Source organism: Microtus ochrogaster, unplaced genomic scaffold (assembly GCF_000317375.1).
Source record: "Microtus ochrogaster isolate Prairie Vole_2 unplaced genomic scaffold, MicOch1.0 UNK45, whole genome shotgun sequence".
In the NCBI taxonomy this organism is placed as follows: domain Eukaryota; kingdom Metazoa; phylum Chordata; class Mammalia; order Rodentia; family Cricetidae; genus Microtus; species Microtus ochrogaster.
The window spans coordinates 1,597,982-1,614,833 of NW_004949143.1; positions in this window are offsets into that span (position 1 = coordinate 1,597,982).

Below are 16,852 nucleotides of genomic sequence, written 5' to 3' on the forward strand. Positions count from 1 at the left end.
ATCTTTTTAAAAGGTGTTATCACAAGCCCCACTCTGAAGCACTGATGCAGTGGAACAGCACAGACCTCTCTGAAAAAATCCGAAAAACCCAAACAGACTTACGTGCTTAAGTCGGTAATAAAGGAAGGTTGAAGGCCAGTTGATGAGAAGCTCCTGCTTCTCTGTGGGAGTCCAACCTATGGTCTGACAATGAATCCAAGGTCCTGGACCACTGTTGAGAACTAGATGAAGAATCAGGGGAGGCAAGGAGGCCCTGAAAGCTTCCAGATACCTCTGCATCTCTTTGTCAGCACATAAGGCCATGAAGACTTTCCAGAAGTAGCCAGCCCACTTCATGCATCTGCTGGCTTCCCACCAGTAACCTTCCTCTCTATCTCTTCCACAGTCATGACCCAAACCTGCTCATCCACAGGATCTGACTTTAAGTTGCTGCCATTGATGTCCCTAACAATCTCCTTGTCATTCATCTATTCAGCAAATGTGTGTTGAATTCCCACTCGATGCAAGATGCTGTATCAGCTCAAATATTGTCCCATGATAAGTTTCAATGACAACCAAGCAAAGTATAGGGAAAGGCATGGAAGAAGATCCTGAGACTTTCTGCTAGGATGTCACTGGTAAGGCAGCAGATTTCAGAGAAGTAGGCATAAAATACCCGGTGCAAAAACTGTTTAACCTGATAGTGCATGACTGAAACCCCAGGATTTCAGAGGATAAGGCAGTAGGATCTCCACAAGTTTAAAGCTAGCCTGGGCTACATAGAAAGTATCATAGGCCAGCTTGGGTGCATAGCAAGAACATGGAGAAACAGGAAACCAAGAAAGAAAGCAGGAATATAGGTATGAACAGGCTTGTGGTTTTTCCTATAAATTGAGCAAAAAAGGAAGGACTTTCTAAGAAGGTGTCATCTGACAACAGACTAGCCAACAGCCAGAAGAATAATATTCCAGGGAGTAGAGCCAGCAAGCAAGATTACTGAGGCAGTGCTGTGCCTGCCATGTCTGAGAGACATGGAGGAAGCCGGTGTGACTGGAGTACAATCATCGTAGGAGGAATTGAAGCTAAGCCACACCAGCTAAGACTTTAATGACTTTACTGAAGGGATTTGCAGAATCAGATTATAAATCATGGCTGCTGGCCTAAGAGTAGACGTGTACAAGGAATCAAGGTTAGAAGCAAGGAAAATGTACTAAAGTAACCCAGAAAAGGATTGATGGTGGCTGGAATCCACATAGTGGCTATGGGGTTAAGTGTTTATATTCTGGAGAGATTCTGGAAGGAAAATGCACAGAAATTGTTGGTTTAACCAAATTAATTAAAACAACCAGTGGGTTGATTATGAACAGTGTAGGAGTCCAGGAATCCCCCAAGGCCTGACTCTTGAACAAACAGAAAATAAAGGTCAGTCATGGTGCCACTGGCCTTTAATCCCAGCACTTAGGAGGCAAAGGTGAGCATGGTCTATATGGCAAGTTCCAGGACAATCAGGAATACATAAAGAGACCATGTTTCCAAAAACAAACCAAAACAAGAAGGAAGGAGAAGAGGAGGAGATGAAAATGAAGGAGTTGAAGGCGACAATGAGTAATGGTACTGTTTACTAAATAGTAACCAGTCAGCACTGCAGAGAAGCCTTGCAGGCAAGAGGATCCAAGTTCAGCTCTTGCACAGGAACAACTTTTGATTCCCAAAACCCATGTAATGTGGCTCACAACTACCCATAACTCCAGTTCCAGGGAATCCAATGTCCTCTTGACCTCTGTGGACACCAGGCACACAGGTGGTGCACATAAATACATTCAGGCAAAAAATTTATATACATAAAGATTAAATATAAAAATCATTAAAATATTTAACTGGTCATGGTGGCACACACTTTCAATCCTAGCACTGAGGAGGTAGGTGGATCTCTGTGAGTTCAAGGCCAACTTGTTCTATGTAGTGATAGCTTATATATAAATAAACAAATACACATGTAATGGCATATTTGGGAAAATATCCCAAGAGTCTGTGGAAGTATTCAGTCTTCAGATGATGCTGGACAGTGAAGCAATAAAGTTGAGGATGCAGTTGAGGTGGAAGTGCAGAGCTCAGGACCGAATCTGAGCTGGAGATGACACACATTTGGGTTCAGAAGCATTCACTGTGTTAGAGTTAAAAGTCATGACACTAGTGAGAGAGTGTAGAACACAGTAACAGAAGAGTATGGAGACAATTGCTGGAGCCTCTTAAAGTGAACAGACCAGGCATATCCCCCTCAACTAACTAAGAGGCTTGCATTCACTTGTAATATTAGTCACAGATCAGAGTAGACAACCTCTGGTCTAGGATATACAATGCAGTGAATGTACCACAGCCACTAACATTCTGGAGACCAAGAAGGAAGGATCAGAAAGGTAAAAGAACCAAGAAAAAAAGCATGTGTAAGAAACCAAAGACTAGAAGGAAAACAAAATTCAGGGTCACAGAGAAGCCATATAAGATACAGATTGACCGTAACCAGCATTTAGAAGTCAAGGAAGGCCATGGAGAACCTTTGGGAAGTCAGTGCTCAATGATTTGAGAAAGTCACAGATGCTGAGGTGGTAGAGACAGGGTGTTGTGCTGATCTCTCTATAGAGGGATCTTAGTGTAAAATCAGTAAGTGGGGTTAAGCAAGCAGTCGGTTCACAGCCCTTCATTGAAAGCAATCTGGATCACCACCTTAACATAGCAAATGGCCTGTGAGGGAAACTACCCTTGTGGCATTGACTCTTGGTCTAGGAAGGATGTTCTCAGCTGCCCCTTCCTCATAAAGCCAAGATTTCAATGGTGCCAAACAAGACAACAGAGCCCTATAATCTCTGGGGAAGATTCAAGAACAGGGGAGATCCCTTCTCTTACTTTTATGCACCCACCTTGGGCTACTCTACTCCCCTGCAGCTACTGATGTCCTTTCTCCACAGGGAATTCCTGCACCAGCTGCACCCTAGGCTTCTCCTATCGGATCTAAGCAATGGTCATCTGTGTTGTTATCTGACTTCCAATTGGATCAGATGATGACTACGTAGTAAGTGACAGACAAAATAGAGATAATCAGCTTTCATTTTCCCCCGAATCAGGGTCTTCAAAAAAGGCTATCCATCAGTGGGAACACGGGCTTTGCAAAGAGCATTTTGAAAACTACATGTGGACTGTGAGTTAAGACAATTACTAGGGCTGGGAGATGGACTGTTAGCTTTGCAAGAAACATTTGGAAAGGTACATGTGGACTGTGAGTTAACACAATTACTAGGGCTGAGATATGGGCTGCTGGGATTCGGCAGCTGAAGGCCAGACAGGCTACAAGTTCTTCTCAAACATTTTCTTGGGAAGCAGCACTGCAACCGGCTCAGTAATAAATGGAGATGCCCATGGGAGGGGAAGGTCCTCCAAACAGATGGAGCAGCTGGGGCTCACGGTGCCAGTGTGAGGTTGCACTGCAGATATTGGGACACGGGCTAAACTCATGTGGAGTGGATGTTGCGATGGATCAGGAAGACAGTGGCCAAGAGGGGCCCATAAAGCACTAAGAGGAGCAGGGTTATAGAGAGGACATGAAGTCCTGTTCACAAGTTCCCTAGCATGCTCAGCATTTCAGCTTTCGCACTGAGCGCTTTTATTCATTTGGGGTTGATTTTTATTTGGGGTAATAGATGTGGGTCTAATTTCACTCTTCTAATATGGCCAACTGGTTTCAGCAGCATCATTTATTGAAGATTCCATCTTTCCTCCAGTGTGTATTTTCGTTAAATATCAGATGGCTGTAGTAATGTGTACTTCTCATGTTTGAGTCTTTAACTTGTTCCATTGATCTATCTGCATGTTTTTGCTCCAGTTCCATACTGTTTTATTACACAGTTCTACAATATAGTTTGTAGGCCCTAGAGGATAACTCTCTCCTACCATCTGTCTAAACCAATATAATCTCTAGCTGTATTCTAAATACTTACCCGAATCATCACAGAGGGTTGGACTTCTCACTCCTAATCAAAGAAGCTTCTTTTTGCACCAAGTGGAGACTATTACAGAGATGTACAGTGGTCAAAATGCAGAGAACAATTGACTGTGGGGTGCTCAACCCCAGCTGATACACCTGCCACAGAACTCCTACCCTTAAGGTTCAGGAAACATTGTAGAAGACATGATGTGGGAGTGTCATATATCAATCTATTGATTTCATTGGTTAAGTAATAAAGAAACTGCTTTAACCCTCATAGGTTAAAACATAGGTGGGAGAAGTAAACAGAACAGAATGCTGGGAGGAAGAGGAAGTGAGCTCAGACTCGACAGCTCTGCTCTCTGGAGCGGAGACACCATGCTCCCATCTCCAGGGTGGACGCGAGAGCTCTGCTCTCTGAGGCACACGCGATGAAGCTCCGACCCAGGATGGACCTAGGCTAGAATCTTCCCGGTAAAACCGGTGCTCACAGATTATTAGAGATGGGTTGATCGGGATATCAGAATTAGCCAGTAAGGGCTAGAGCTAAAGGGCCAAGCAGTGTTTAAATGAATACAATTTGTATGTTGTTATTTTGGGGCATAAGCTAGCAGACGGCCGGGGAGCTGGGGATGCAGCCCCGCCGCTCTTATTACTACAAAGACAGGGCACACAGATGGTAAGAGCCAAAGGAACTGGATGTTTGCTACAAGCTAGTGTTTTCTATATGTGACAGGGAAGCTGCACTCAAGAATATAAAAAATACGGTCACCTAAACAAGAACTGCATAGTGACAGTACTAGCTGACAGATCAGCGTGGATAGGGGAAATCTCACGAGGCCTCACCTGGAGATGACGAGCTAAAAGCAACTAAAGGCAGGTAAAAGAGGAAGAGCAATTCCCCACCATGGATGACTGCCCTGATAGGTTATCAGTCTGCATGGCTCTAGGTACATGTACACATGAGCAACATTAAATGGGCTCAGTAGGTTATATATGTGAGTATGCATATATGTATGTATGTAACGGTAACACTTAGAGGAATGGTCATGGATTTGAGAGGGAGTTGGGGGGAGCATGGACGGAAATGAAGAGGGTATGGAAATAATGTAAACATAGTACTTATGTATGAAATTCTCAAAAAATTGAAATTGTAAATTAAGAGAGACTATGGGCATGTGAAGACACAATAAGTTGAGGACAAAGGCAGCACGCTGGCATGGGTTGGGAATGGCTTTGTTGGTCATAGTAAAGCAGTTTTACTCTATCGGGATGACCGTGGAGCACACCAGGGTGAGGAAGATTGTGAGATCAAATTTGGGTATGGTAAGTGGGTGTTGCTGGGGGCATCCTTATGGAGACGGCCACCCAGCGGTAGCGAGGGAAAGTCAGTGTTGGGGTAATGGCATGGGTCCAGTCTGTACACAAGTTGACCATTCAAGGCCTGTTATGGGTGAACTCAGTGGGAAGGACAGGTTCAGCCCACAGCAGAACCCTGATGGACCAAGAATCCTGTGCAGAAGACTTGGAGAAGACAAGAACACAGAAAAGCCAAAAGAGGGTGTTCTCCTGGAAGAAGATCCACAGGCCACAGCCATAAGAGATCCAAGAAGATGAGGTTGCCTTTGCATCTAGACTGAGTCTAGTATCCACTGTTGTGCCTTGAATGAAAGAGCTCTTTAGGAGGGGCTGGGGACTTGCTCAATGGGTTTGCCTAGCATGTGCTGTAAGGGAAAAAAGGGACAGATGTAGTAGTACTCTCCTGTGCCCCAGGACTTGGGAAATGGAACCAGGAAAATCAGGTGTTTGAGGTCATAGTTAGCTACATAGGGGGTTCAAGGACAGCCTGGGCTACAGAAGATCCTATCTTTAAAAAGGAAAAGAAAGGTATAAGGATCCTATCTTTAAAAAGGAAAAGAAAGGTATAAGGATGGTAGGGATGCCTATGGTCTCAATAGGCAGGAGGGTTTCAGCCAGCCTGGAATATATAATGAGACCCTGTCTTCAAAAAATAAAGATTGGTGGGGAAAACTGATTTATGGGTTGAAGAGATTATATTTTCATAATCTTCCATTATAACCAGTAAAAGCAATAATTCCCCCGGTATTTGTTTGCCAAAAAAAAAATCCTTAGGGTTTACTGGGCTTCATCAAAACCAGCATGCCAGCATCACCTAATCTTTCTGGCATCTGCTAAATAAATAAGTCATTGACCACAGCAAGCAGTATGCTTCCCAGCCACCCTTCCTTACCCCAACCAAAGTTCCAATATGGAGCCTGATGTGACTGTCACAGGCAGGAATCCTGGAGCTTCTCAGGACGTGGGGTAGAAAATTCTTGGGTAAGAGGGTGGAGGACGTGGGACAGACCCTATGAGAGGAAATCAGGGTCAGTACCAATGTAGGCAGTCGTCTCATCACAAGGGATCACTCATCACAAGCCCAAGGGTCTCAGGAACTGGTGGGGAGTTTTCCTTCGGGAACTCTCTACAAAGAATGCAGGCTCTGAGACAAGTGCCAACCTTATTCAGGTTCAAGGGCAAAACTGATATCACAACAACCTTGTGTGGCAACTGTTAATCCTTGTCTCGAACAATCCTCTTTGGTAAGATCAGGAAGGAAAATCCAGTTTGTAATTGTACTGGGGGAGATTCCCTAAGAGATGGAGATGGTCAGAAAACGAGTATGAATAGACGCCTGAAGAGGTAGGCCGTAAGGGCAGTGCAAGGTGCTCTCAAGGCTTTCCCTTCGCTTTCCCAGCCCCTTTGGAAGGCGACCCAAGCAGAGTCTGCAAAGCGCAGATCGGCCGCGCGGTGGCAGGCGCGGCCCGGGTCCCCGCCTCCCGCCTCCCTCCCGCCCGAGGCCCATTTGTATTCTGAGCAAGCCTTGGGTGAATTATTAAAGCCTCAACTCCGCAGCGGCGCATTTCCTTCTCTGCGGCGCTGGCTCGGCGCAGCTGGAGAAGTCAATGGCTAAGCCGCAGTCCCTCGTGTCCTGACTGGAAAGCCTCAGAGGTCACCTGGGCTGTGCTCCCCTACTTCAGGAATGATACTCTGGAGGGGACCACAGCCTTTCCTAAAGTCCACAGTGTTACAGACAGAACTGGAGGCCGGGCTTCCTGCACAGCGACCCTTTATATGATTACAAATACTCCAGGAACTGTACAATAGACTCATGATCCCCACTGCAAAAGGACTAGCACGCATCCTGTTCCCTACAGTTTGCTGCCACTCGAACCCACAAAGTTCCAAATTCACTATGTCTTTTCCATTTTAAAGTCTTCTGCCCTGGTGTCCCTACAGCCCCTTCCTCAGCAATTGTCGGGACTCAACTGTCCCTCAGCAGTCAGGAACTGGAAAGAAAAAAGACTTCCCACCTGCTAGGTAGGCCAGGGACCTAATCCTGCTAACAGCCAGGTTGTTCAGCAATTTCCCCAGGTCCCTGCAGGCCATTTCCAGCCTCACTCTGCCTTTCTAAGGAGAGGCTGAAAGAAGAACTGGATCTGGGGTCTAGGTTGCTTCTTCCCACAATGCAATGCACATGGCCTGGAGGAATTGGATACAGTATCCCAAAAGTCAAAAAAAAGTTCATTTCCTGCCCCAAACCCATCCTGCAGACCCCTATCATTACCCCAGAGGCAGATACTTTAATGCAGCTTCCAAAGCCAGACAAGCTGCCCTCCTGAATTACTACACTAGCTCCCTAACTCCCAAAGAGGCTGTGTTAAAATGCCCTCCAGGGCCTGCGCTTCCTCAGCTCCAAAGCTGGCACTGGCTTACATTTCACACAGAGTACATTCCCAAGTCCACACCGTGACCTTTGGGGCTCTGGACATTATCTGATCCCATCATCCTTCCATTCACCTCCTCCAACCCACTCCCCTTACTCTACTGGACTTAGCCACACAGCCTTTGCCAGTGCCTGCAAAGGGGCAAGGCACATGCCTGCCTTGGGGCCTTTGCCTGACCTGTCTCAACTGCTGCCATGCATCTCTCTCCCTTTGCTATCTATCAGCTTCTTCCTTCAGATTGCAAATTAAGGTCCTAGCCACTCCATTTAATATCCCGACTCCTCTCTCAAACCCACTCTTTTTCCTCTATGGCACCTGCTAGCATATATTGCTTCCTTATTTATGCCGGCTGCTATGTGTCTGTCTCTCCTTGCTATCCTAACCTCAGGATGGCAGCAATCTTTGTTTTGGAAGATCTCCCATCTACATCAGTGTTAACTGAATGAGAGCATCACCAAGCAGCTGTGATGTTTGAGCAGCGCCTGAGAACCAGGCTGGGTTATCCATACTGAGGCAATGCGGGGCATGTCTGGGGAGAATCAGAGCTGCTTGGGAGGAATAGACTTTCAAAGGTTCCCAACAAGGCTCACGAATGTTTTTAATCACAAAGGGATTCAAATTCTTACAGTAAATAAATGCAAAATCAAAGGTGGGGATAATGTTGAGGGGGAGACAAAAATTCAGGATTCCAAAGCGTGGCTTCTAGTCAAAAGGTGCTCCTGAAAACTCACTATCCCTGTTAAACTTGCTCATTCAGTGTATGGGCTCTGAGGCTTAAAGAACTTGAAAGGAGAAGCACTTTGGAAGCAAGCTCCCGCATTCCTGAGGACGCCTGCAGCAGGAACCATGCTGCTGCTCCACCAGAAACACCTGAGTGCAACCTGACCTGGCAACAACTTTCTCCATTAGCAGCCCTAGACCCAAAGGGGACAGACAGGATCGCTCTGGACAGCAAAGCCTTGAATCAGTATCTTCAGAGTGATCTCATAGGTATGTGTCAGCCTGCTCCCCAGGCTGCCCTTCCTCAGCTTCCTCAGCTTCCCCTTTGCTTCTCACGGGGCAGCCTCTGGTACCTCTGATCTTCACTGGTCTCTTTGTCTGCCTCTCCTTTTTGCTTGTGCAGAGAACAGCAAAGTGCCAGCTAGAGAAGTCTGTGTCCTCTGATTATGTATGGGAAAGCGCACTCTAGCAGGACAACTTCATCCTGAATAATGTGCAAAGGACAGTTCCTAGAGCAATTGATCAGCCCGCGTGCACTGCTTCATTGGGAACAGATGGGCTTCTTGTTTTTCTCATTACCATGATTTACTGGCTTCTAAGCTTATTAAAGACAGAGGCTCGGGCCCACTTTGGTGTGTGTCCTGGGGAGGATGTGCAAGGAAGGGAGGGAATGAGGGGGGGAGAGAGGAAGGGAGGGCCTGCTGAGGAGCTGGGGAGATTTCCACTGTGCTGTGGGGGTGGGGATTTCACATCTGCCTCCTACAGCAGCCCTCATACCCAAGGGCATCCAGTGAGCAGCACTTGGGCTGGCAGCTTGGTCCAGAAGTCTGTCATCCATAAATGGACGGGGACATACATGAACGTGCACGCGTGCGTGCGCACACACACATGCATGCACACACACACACACACACACACACACACACCAGCATGCATATGTGCAGGCTCCGCTTCTACCCAGTCAGACATAGCTTCATTCTGCTACATGACTAACCACCAAATGAACAGCTGAAAGCGATGACAGGGCTCTTCTTAGCTCCATGCACAATCGCAAAGATCTATCTCCTTGCATTTAACAGGCACTTGTACTTTAGACTTTTCTTCCACAGTCATATGAACCCAGGGTCTCTTCCTCCAACATGGGCTCTTTCACATCCACACATGCACAAGCACACAGGCACATGTTTATTCATGAACATGTTCTCACATCTGCTCATTTCCACTCCCACAGTCCCAGGTACACACATTTACATACAATCCTCTACACACACATTCACGTACTTAGACGCACAGATATGCAATCACTCTAAATGCACACACCCAACACAGACACTGCTGTTCAAACATACATGCACAAGATGAAGACTGTTGTAACAACACTGCTTCCTCCCGAGTGTTTTCTCTGCCTGCGTTGTGACATGGGACATGGACCTGGGGATGAAGGAGTAGGAAGAACTCAGAGAAATGTCTAGGCTGACACATCTCAGTCTTTTCTAAGGATAATAATATAATAGTATATAACCTCTTAATCTCCTTTAGAAATTTTAAAATTAGCTTGATATTTTTGCATGGTGTATGATAAAGAGATTATTTTAATCCAAAGTATTTTATTTAGATTTACACATGGCTATCAAATTCATAAAATTGCAATATTTATGCTCTTTAACAACTTTCCTAATAAGTACATATAGAAATTTAGGTTTTGTTATTATAAAATGGCAATTTATATTATTTATGAAACACGGCACATATCGACATTTTAACTGACACAGCTGATATATGATTAGGTTGACAACCTCATAATAATGCACCAGAAATTACTTTTGTAACTATATTAATCCACCAGATTCATTTTGACTCACAGTTTCTGAGTTTTCAATCTCTGACCACTTGGCCTGTGGTAAAACAAAGCTGCTAACCTCAGGGGTGGAAAGCAAACGGAAACAACAACAAAAAGTTGAGCAAACAAACCAAATAAACCAATAAAAACTAGTGCTCCACAATGCTCTTCAAGACACACTCCCGTTGATCTGGGAATTTCCTATGGAGCCTTAGATTTTAATAGTGCCACCCTGAGGACGTAGCTTTTAAGATGTGAACCTTTGGGAGACATACACAGGTCCAAACTTTCGCAGTGACCTGATGTTTGTAATTTAATTCTTGTATTAAAACTTTAGTTTTTACTAATGTATTAATATTGGCTCATCAACTCTACCAAATATGCTACAATGATACAAGATGTTAATAATCAAGAAAACTAGGAGCCAAAGAGAATGCAAGTTCCTGGAGATCCACTCAATGTTAAATGACTGCTCTAAGAAAACCTATTTTCATGTGATGTGAAAAACCCGATCACTGTAAAGAAATGAGTGAAGTTAAAGGTGACGGCTATGGTAACTATCCCAGTAAAATTAAAGGTGACGGCTATGGTAACTATCCCAGTACACCTACATTAAGCAAAGTACCACACTGTACTTCATAAACACATACTCTGTGTCAGTGTCAAGATAAAACATCAAGTTATATGGTTATTCTTCTAACTTGTGGAGCTTGTGGCTCAGCAATTAGTGAAAATAGAAAATTTGGGGATGTTATTTTTAAGTACTCTCCTCCAAAACTTGGTTGCTTATTTTTATTCAAAATAAATAAAAGACCAAATAAATTATCTTGTCTTTGCCAGTTCTTTTCTTAGCACTGTTATAGGAAGAGGTGATAGAAACTTCTTGATGTGTTTTGTAGTAACATACTGAGGTAAATATAATTTGCATATCTGATATAAGCCATCTAGAAGTGAATTTGCAAAATAATTACCTTTTTATTTATCTCATTTACTTGTGGTTGGCTAGATCAGGTTCCTTCCACTTATGCCTTTAACCAAGAGCCTGTTGCAAACATGAAGTAAACAACGCTTTAGTTATGAGCACAATCAACTGACACAGTATAATGAGTCAAAATAACTGGGGGTACAGCAGTATCTAGCTGGATCATAAACTGGTACTTAGAGGCTGGAGAGATGGCTCCAGTGGTTGAGAGCACTGGCTGTTTTTACAGAGGACCCGGGTTCAGTTCTTGGCATCTGTATGGTGGTTCACATTCTTAACTTCTAGTTCAGGGGGACCCATAATCCTATTCTAACCTCTCCGGGCACCAGGTAAGCATGTGGTGCACATACAAATATGCAGGTGAAACATCTAGGAAACATAAAAAATAAAAATTTTAAAATAAACTTATATCTACAATAAGCCTCACACATATTCACTCAATATTCATTGAATCACTTCCAAAATAATCTGACTTTAAAGGTGCAAATATTTGCATACTTCTTAAGAAAGATAATTTTAACCAAAGTTTACCTGAAAGTCCAAGGATACAAGGGTTACGTGATGTTTCCTCAGGAGATGTAAACAACTGTCTATTCACCCATCAGGCAGCAACAAAAGAACAAAGAAAGAATTCCACCCCAGCGTATCTTGCTGAAACAACAAGTTTATTGGGTTTATTTTCAGGAGCATAGATGAGGGGTTCCTTACAGGAGCATGGATGATTCAAAGGCAATGCATCACCAAAAGGCCCACCTCAGCATGAGCGACAATGACTGAGGAAAACTGGATCCGCACAGCTTCCTGCGCAACTTGTAGCAGGCAACTCTGTACTGAGCCCTTCCTCTTCCTCTGCAATCATTTCCTGTTTGTACAACCTTAGAAAAGAGCCCCAGGAGTCTTGTGACTTTCTGAGCTTCCTGAACTGGACAAGTTTCATTAGCTTCCTGCTCTTTCCAGAGGAAAGGAATGCTTCAATTAAGAGGAAATAGCTACACAGCAGCAGGGCCTCGTGAAAGTCAGGATAACAGGGTCAAAAGAGCTGTGCTGGAGTCTTGACTGTCCTGTTAATGTCTTAGGAGATCCTGCATAGATTGCTTCACTAGGCCTCCACTTATGGAGAAGCAAAATGGGACTAGTAATAAACATATCTCTAATTACTTTATAATGGTTTTATAAGTTCATCCAAGTTCATCATGTGGCCCCCAACTTTTCTGAGGACTTAGAATGAAGTCATAGTGACGACTCTGAATGAAGTCTGAGTACTTGGGTGCAGGGATTACAGCAGGGGTAATTCACTATTTTGCTCAATACCTAGAGTACCAACTGCTCTTGGCTGCTCCTGTGTAAACCTCAAGGCATGTAATCAAGAAGGCTGATTGTCAGTGACAAATTAGAAACTCCTTAAGCCAACAGAGAAAGCGACATACTACATAAATAGGAACAATGATTAAACCAAAAGAGAATGGAAACAGGTTTTTAAGTTGCTGAAAGAAATGGCCAGTTTAGCAGTCTGTACCTGGGGATAACATCCTTCCAACACAAAGGTAGAATAAAAATATGCTGGGAGAAAATAAAAGCCTGAGACAACATGCCACCCACAACTTTACTGTAAGAAGCACTGCAGGTGCCTGCTTAGGTAGGAGAAAAATGGCCCTGGAGAGAGCTTTGATCCACACAAAGAAACAACAAGCGCCAGAAACAGCCAAGTGTGGGGAAATAGAAAAGATATTTTGAGAGCAGGGGCTTGGGTGGGGGCTTGGCCATTCACTGCTTTATCGGAATTCCCAGTACTGGTCTAACTTGTTGAATAAAATGTTAGGCATGAGAAAAGGAAAATAATTTTATTTTATTTTCTACTTAAATGATAATGTATGATTATGATAAAAGTCCAGAAAATAGACCAAAGTATTTAAAAGGAACAAAAAGCATTACATGTAATCTTTTGATCCAGAGAAAATCATTGTGAATATTTTGGCATACTGTTCTCCAGGTAGTCTCAATACATAATAGATATATTTCTGGGGCTATAAGGCTCTAGTAGAGTACTTACATAGAATACACAGGCTAGTTCAATTTCAAATAGTACCCAAAAGTAGGTAGATACGAATAAATGTACAATGCATTCATATGGTAAAAGTTATTTTGTGAGGTCTGTCTCAGTGAACATCCTTGTGACTAACTGTCTGAGGATAAATTAGTAGACCCAGAATTGCTCGGCAAAAGGAAATCAACAGTCACATGGCTTAAGCTATGAGCTGACTTTTACTTTTCAGAAAGACTGACTCTCCCCTGAACCAAAAGACAATGACCATGGTAATTATTGCACCAATTTCTAAATGTGTGTCATTTCCGTAGGCATTGTTGCTTCCATTTGCATAGCTCTGCTCATCTCTGAGAATGAACTAGACTCACTGTCTACGAGCCAGTTGGATGATAGATAGATGATAGATAGATGATAGATGATAGATAGATAGATAGATAGATAGATAGATAGATAGATGATAGATGATAGATAGATAGATAGATAGATAGATAGATAGATAGATAGATAGATAGATAGATAGATAGATAGATAGATAGATAGATAGATAGAGTTGTTTTTAAAATCAGGTTTACTAAAATTTTCTTCTGGGGATATTGGTTAACTTTATCAAATACCTCCTTGGCACATACTGAAATTGATATGGTTCATTGCAAAGTCACTTTTCCAATGATGTGGGGTTTGTTTTTCTTTTATTATATTTTAAGGTCATACTACCTTTCACAACCCAGTTGTGAATGACACAAGGACCCAAAATGTAAGGCACTCAGAGCCATCAAGTAGCAGCCTGGAACAATGGTTTTAAGTTCATTGTCTCACACCAGAGACTAATGACAGTATGAAAAGTGCACGCAGGCTCTATTAAGAATTATTACACAAAAGTGAAAATTTAAATAAAAGCAAGACAAAGTCCTTAGAATGGGAGGAGTTTCCAAAAGAAGAAAAGAGTCATTGAATTTCTTTTGACTAGGAGTCAATGAAGCAATGGTAGAAAGAGCACAAAGGTTGAGACAATTTCTCTTGAGATTGGCTACTTCTTTGGGCTGTCATAGGACAAGTCAATGGAGGATCCATACACTATTCTAGCCCAACCAGGGAAATAATCTTGTGTCATGATACCTTGTTTGTACTCTAACAAATAAAGCTTGCCTGAAGATCAGAGGGTGGTTTTAGCTACTAGTTAACCATAGAGGTCTAGAGATCTGCACAGACAGACAGGAAGTGATGTGACTTGATGTGGAAAATAGCTGAGAGCATGCCTGGGAAAGCAGCTGGATCCGGTCAGCGAGGTGTGCACAGGCAGGAAAGCATGACTGATTCCTGTCACCAGACATGGAGACATTTGCGGCCACACAGCATGCTGCATGGCAGATTTAGCTTTTACTCAGATCAAAAGGCTTTATGTGCTGCATGGTGCTTCCCAGCATTGAGATAGTAAGTACATGGCTCCTACCCAGCAGTCCTAGAGGTGGCAGTAAACCTACCTATGCCATAAAAACAGAGAAGTCGACCAATGGAATCAATTAGAAGACCCTGACTTTAACCCACAAACCTATGAACACCTGATTTCGATAAAGGAGCTAAAAGTATACAATGGAAAAAAGAGAGCATCTTCAACAAATTGTGCTGGCAAAACTGGATGTCAACCTGCAGAAGAATGAAAATAGACCCATATCTATCACCATGCACAAAAATCAAGTCCAAATGGATTAAAGACCTCAATATCAGTCCGAACACACTGAACCTGATAGAAGAGAAAGTGGGAAGTACTCTACAACACATGGGCACAGGAGACCACTTCCTACATATAACCCCAGCAGCACAGACATTAAGGACCTCATTGAATAAATGGGACCTCCTGAGACTGAGAAGCTTCTGTAAAGCAAAGGACACTGTCGCTAAGACACAAAGGCAACCCACTGACTGGGAGAAGATCTTCACCAACCCCGCAACTGACAAAGGTCTGATCTCCAAAATATATAAAGATCTCAAGAAACTAGACCGTAAAAGGCTAATCAACCCAATTATAAAATGTGGCATTGAGCTGAACAGAGAATTCTCAACAGAAGAAGTTCAAATGGCCAAAAGACACTTAAGGTCATGCTCAACTTCCTTAGCGATCAGGGAAATGCAAATCAAGACAACTTTAAGATACCATCTTACACCTGTCAGAATGGCCAAAATAAAAAACACCAAGGATAGCCTTTGCTGGAGAGGTTGTGGAGAAAGGGGTACACTCATCCATTGCTGGTGGGAATGCAAACTTGTGCAACCACGTTGGAAAGCAGTGTGGCGGTTTCTCAGGAAATTTGGGATCAACTTACCCCTGGACCCAGCAATACCACTCTTGGGAATATACCCAAGAGAGGCCCCATCATACAACAAAAGTATATGCTCTACGATGTTCATAGCAGCATTGTTTGTAATAGCCAGAACCTGGAAACAACCTAGATGCCCTTCAATGGAAGAATGGATGAAGAAAGTATGGAATATATCCTGAGTGAGGTAAGTGATCACACAGAAACTGAATTATTTAAATCACTGCTTGTCCCATTAGCTCTAGCTTCTTATTGCCTAACTCTTACATATTAATTTAATCCATTTCTAGTTAATCTTTGTATTGCCATGTGGCTGTGGCTTACCAGATAAAGTTCCAGTGTCTGTGCTACCTGGCATCTCTTGATTCTGCCCTTCTTTCTCCCAGCCTAGCTTTCCCCGCCTAGTTCTGTTCTTCCCTGCCATGGGCTCAAAGCAGTTCTTTATTCATTAACCAATAAAAACAACCAAGACAGAAGGATCTCCCACACCATTTCCCCTTTTTCTGTTTAAACAAAAGGAAGGCTTTAGCATAGTAAAATTATATAAAACAGTTATCAAACAAGAATTACAGTTACAATATTTCTATTTACTTTTTCTTTTATCATAACTAAGAAAAACTATGACTATCACTATCTATTTATTCTTCAACTCCATCAAAGACTCAAGAAGGATATAATATTACCTAAGTAAACAGGAAGTGCATTGTAAACAACTTCCAGAACTCTATAATTGACAGAGACATCTCATTGCCTGGACAGTCACCCAAAGTTCTTCTGTACCATTGGGGCATCCATCTTGGGTCTACAGACCCATTGTGTCCAGCAGACTTTTCCACAAAGCAGGAAATTTCATAGACAGTTCCACCTATATTGGCAGTTTTCCAGCCACTTTCTTCTGTATCCTGCAGAATGTCTGGCAGACTCTTTTATGAAGCAGAAACCCTGAAGGATGATCTCACCTTCATTTCTCTGTGAGTCCTGCATGTCCATTTCATCAAACAGTCCAGACAAAAGCAGTTGCTTGCACAAATGGCTAGCCAACTCCATAAGGAGCCTCTTCAATGCCCATCTTCCTCTTGAAGTAATTGGTGCTGCCAGGAGCAGATGTGTCTCACTGTCATAAAAAGTCCTAAGTTATTTAAATTTTTTTTTTTTGGTTTTTCGAGACAGGGTTTCTCTGTAGCTTTGGTGCCCATCCTGGAACT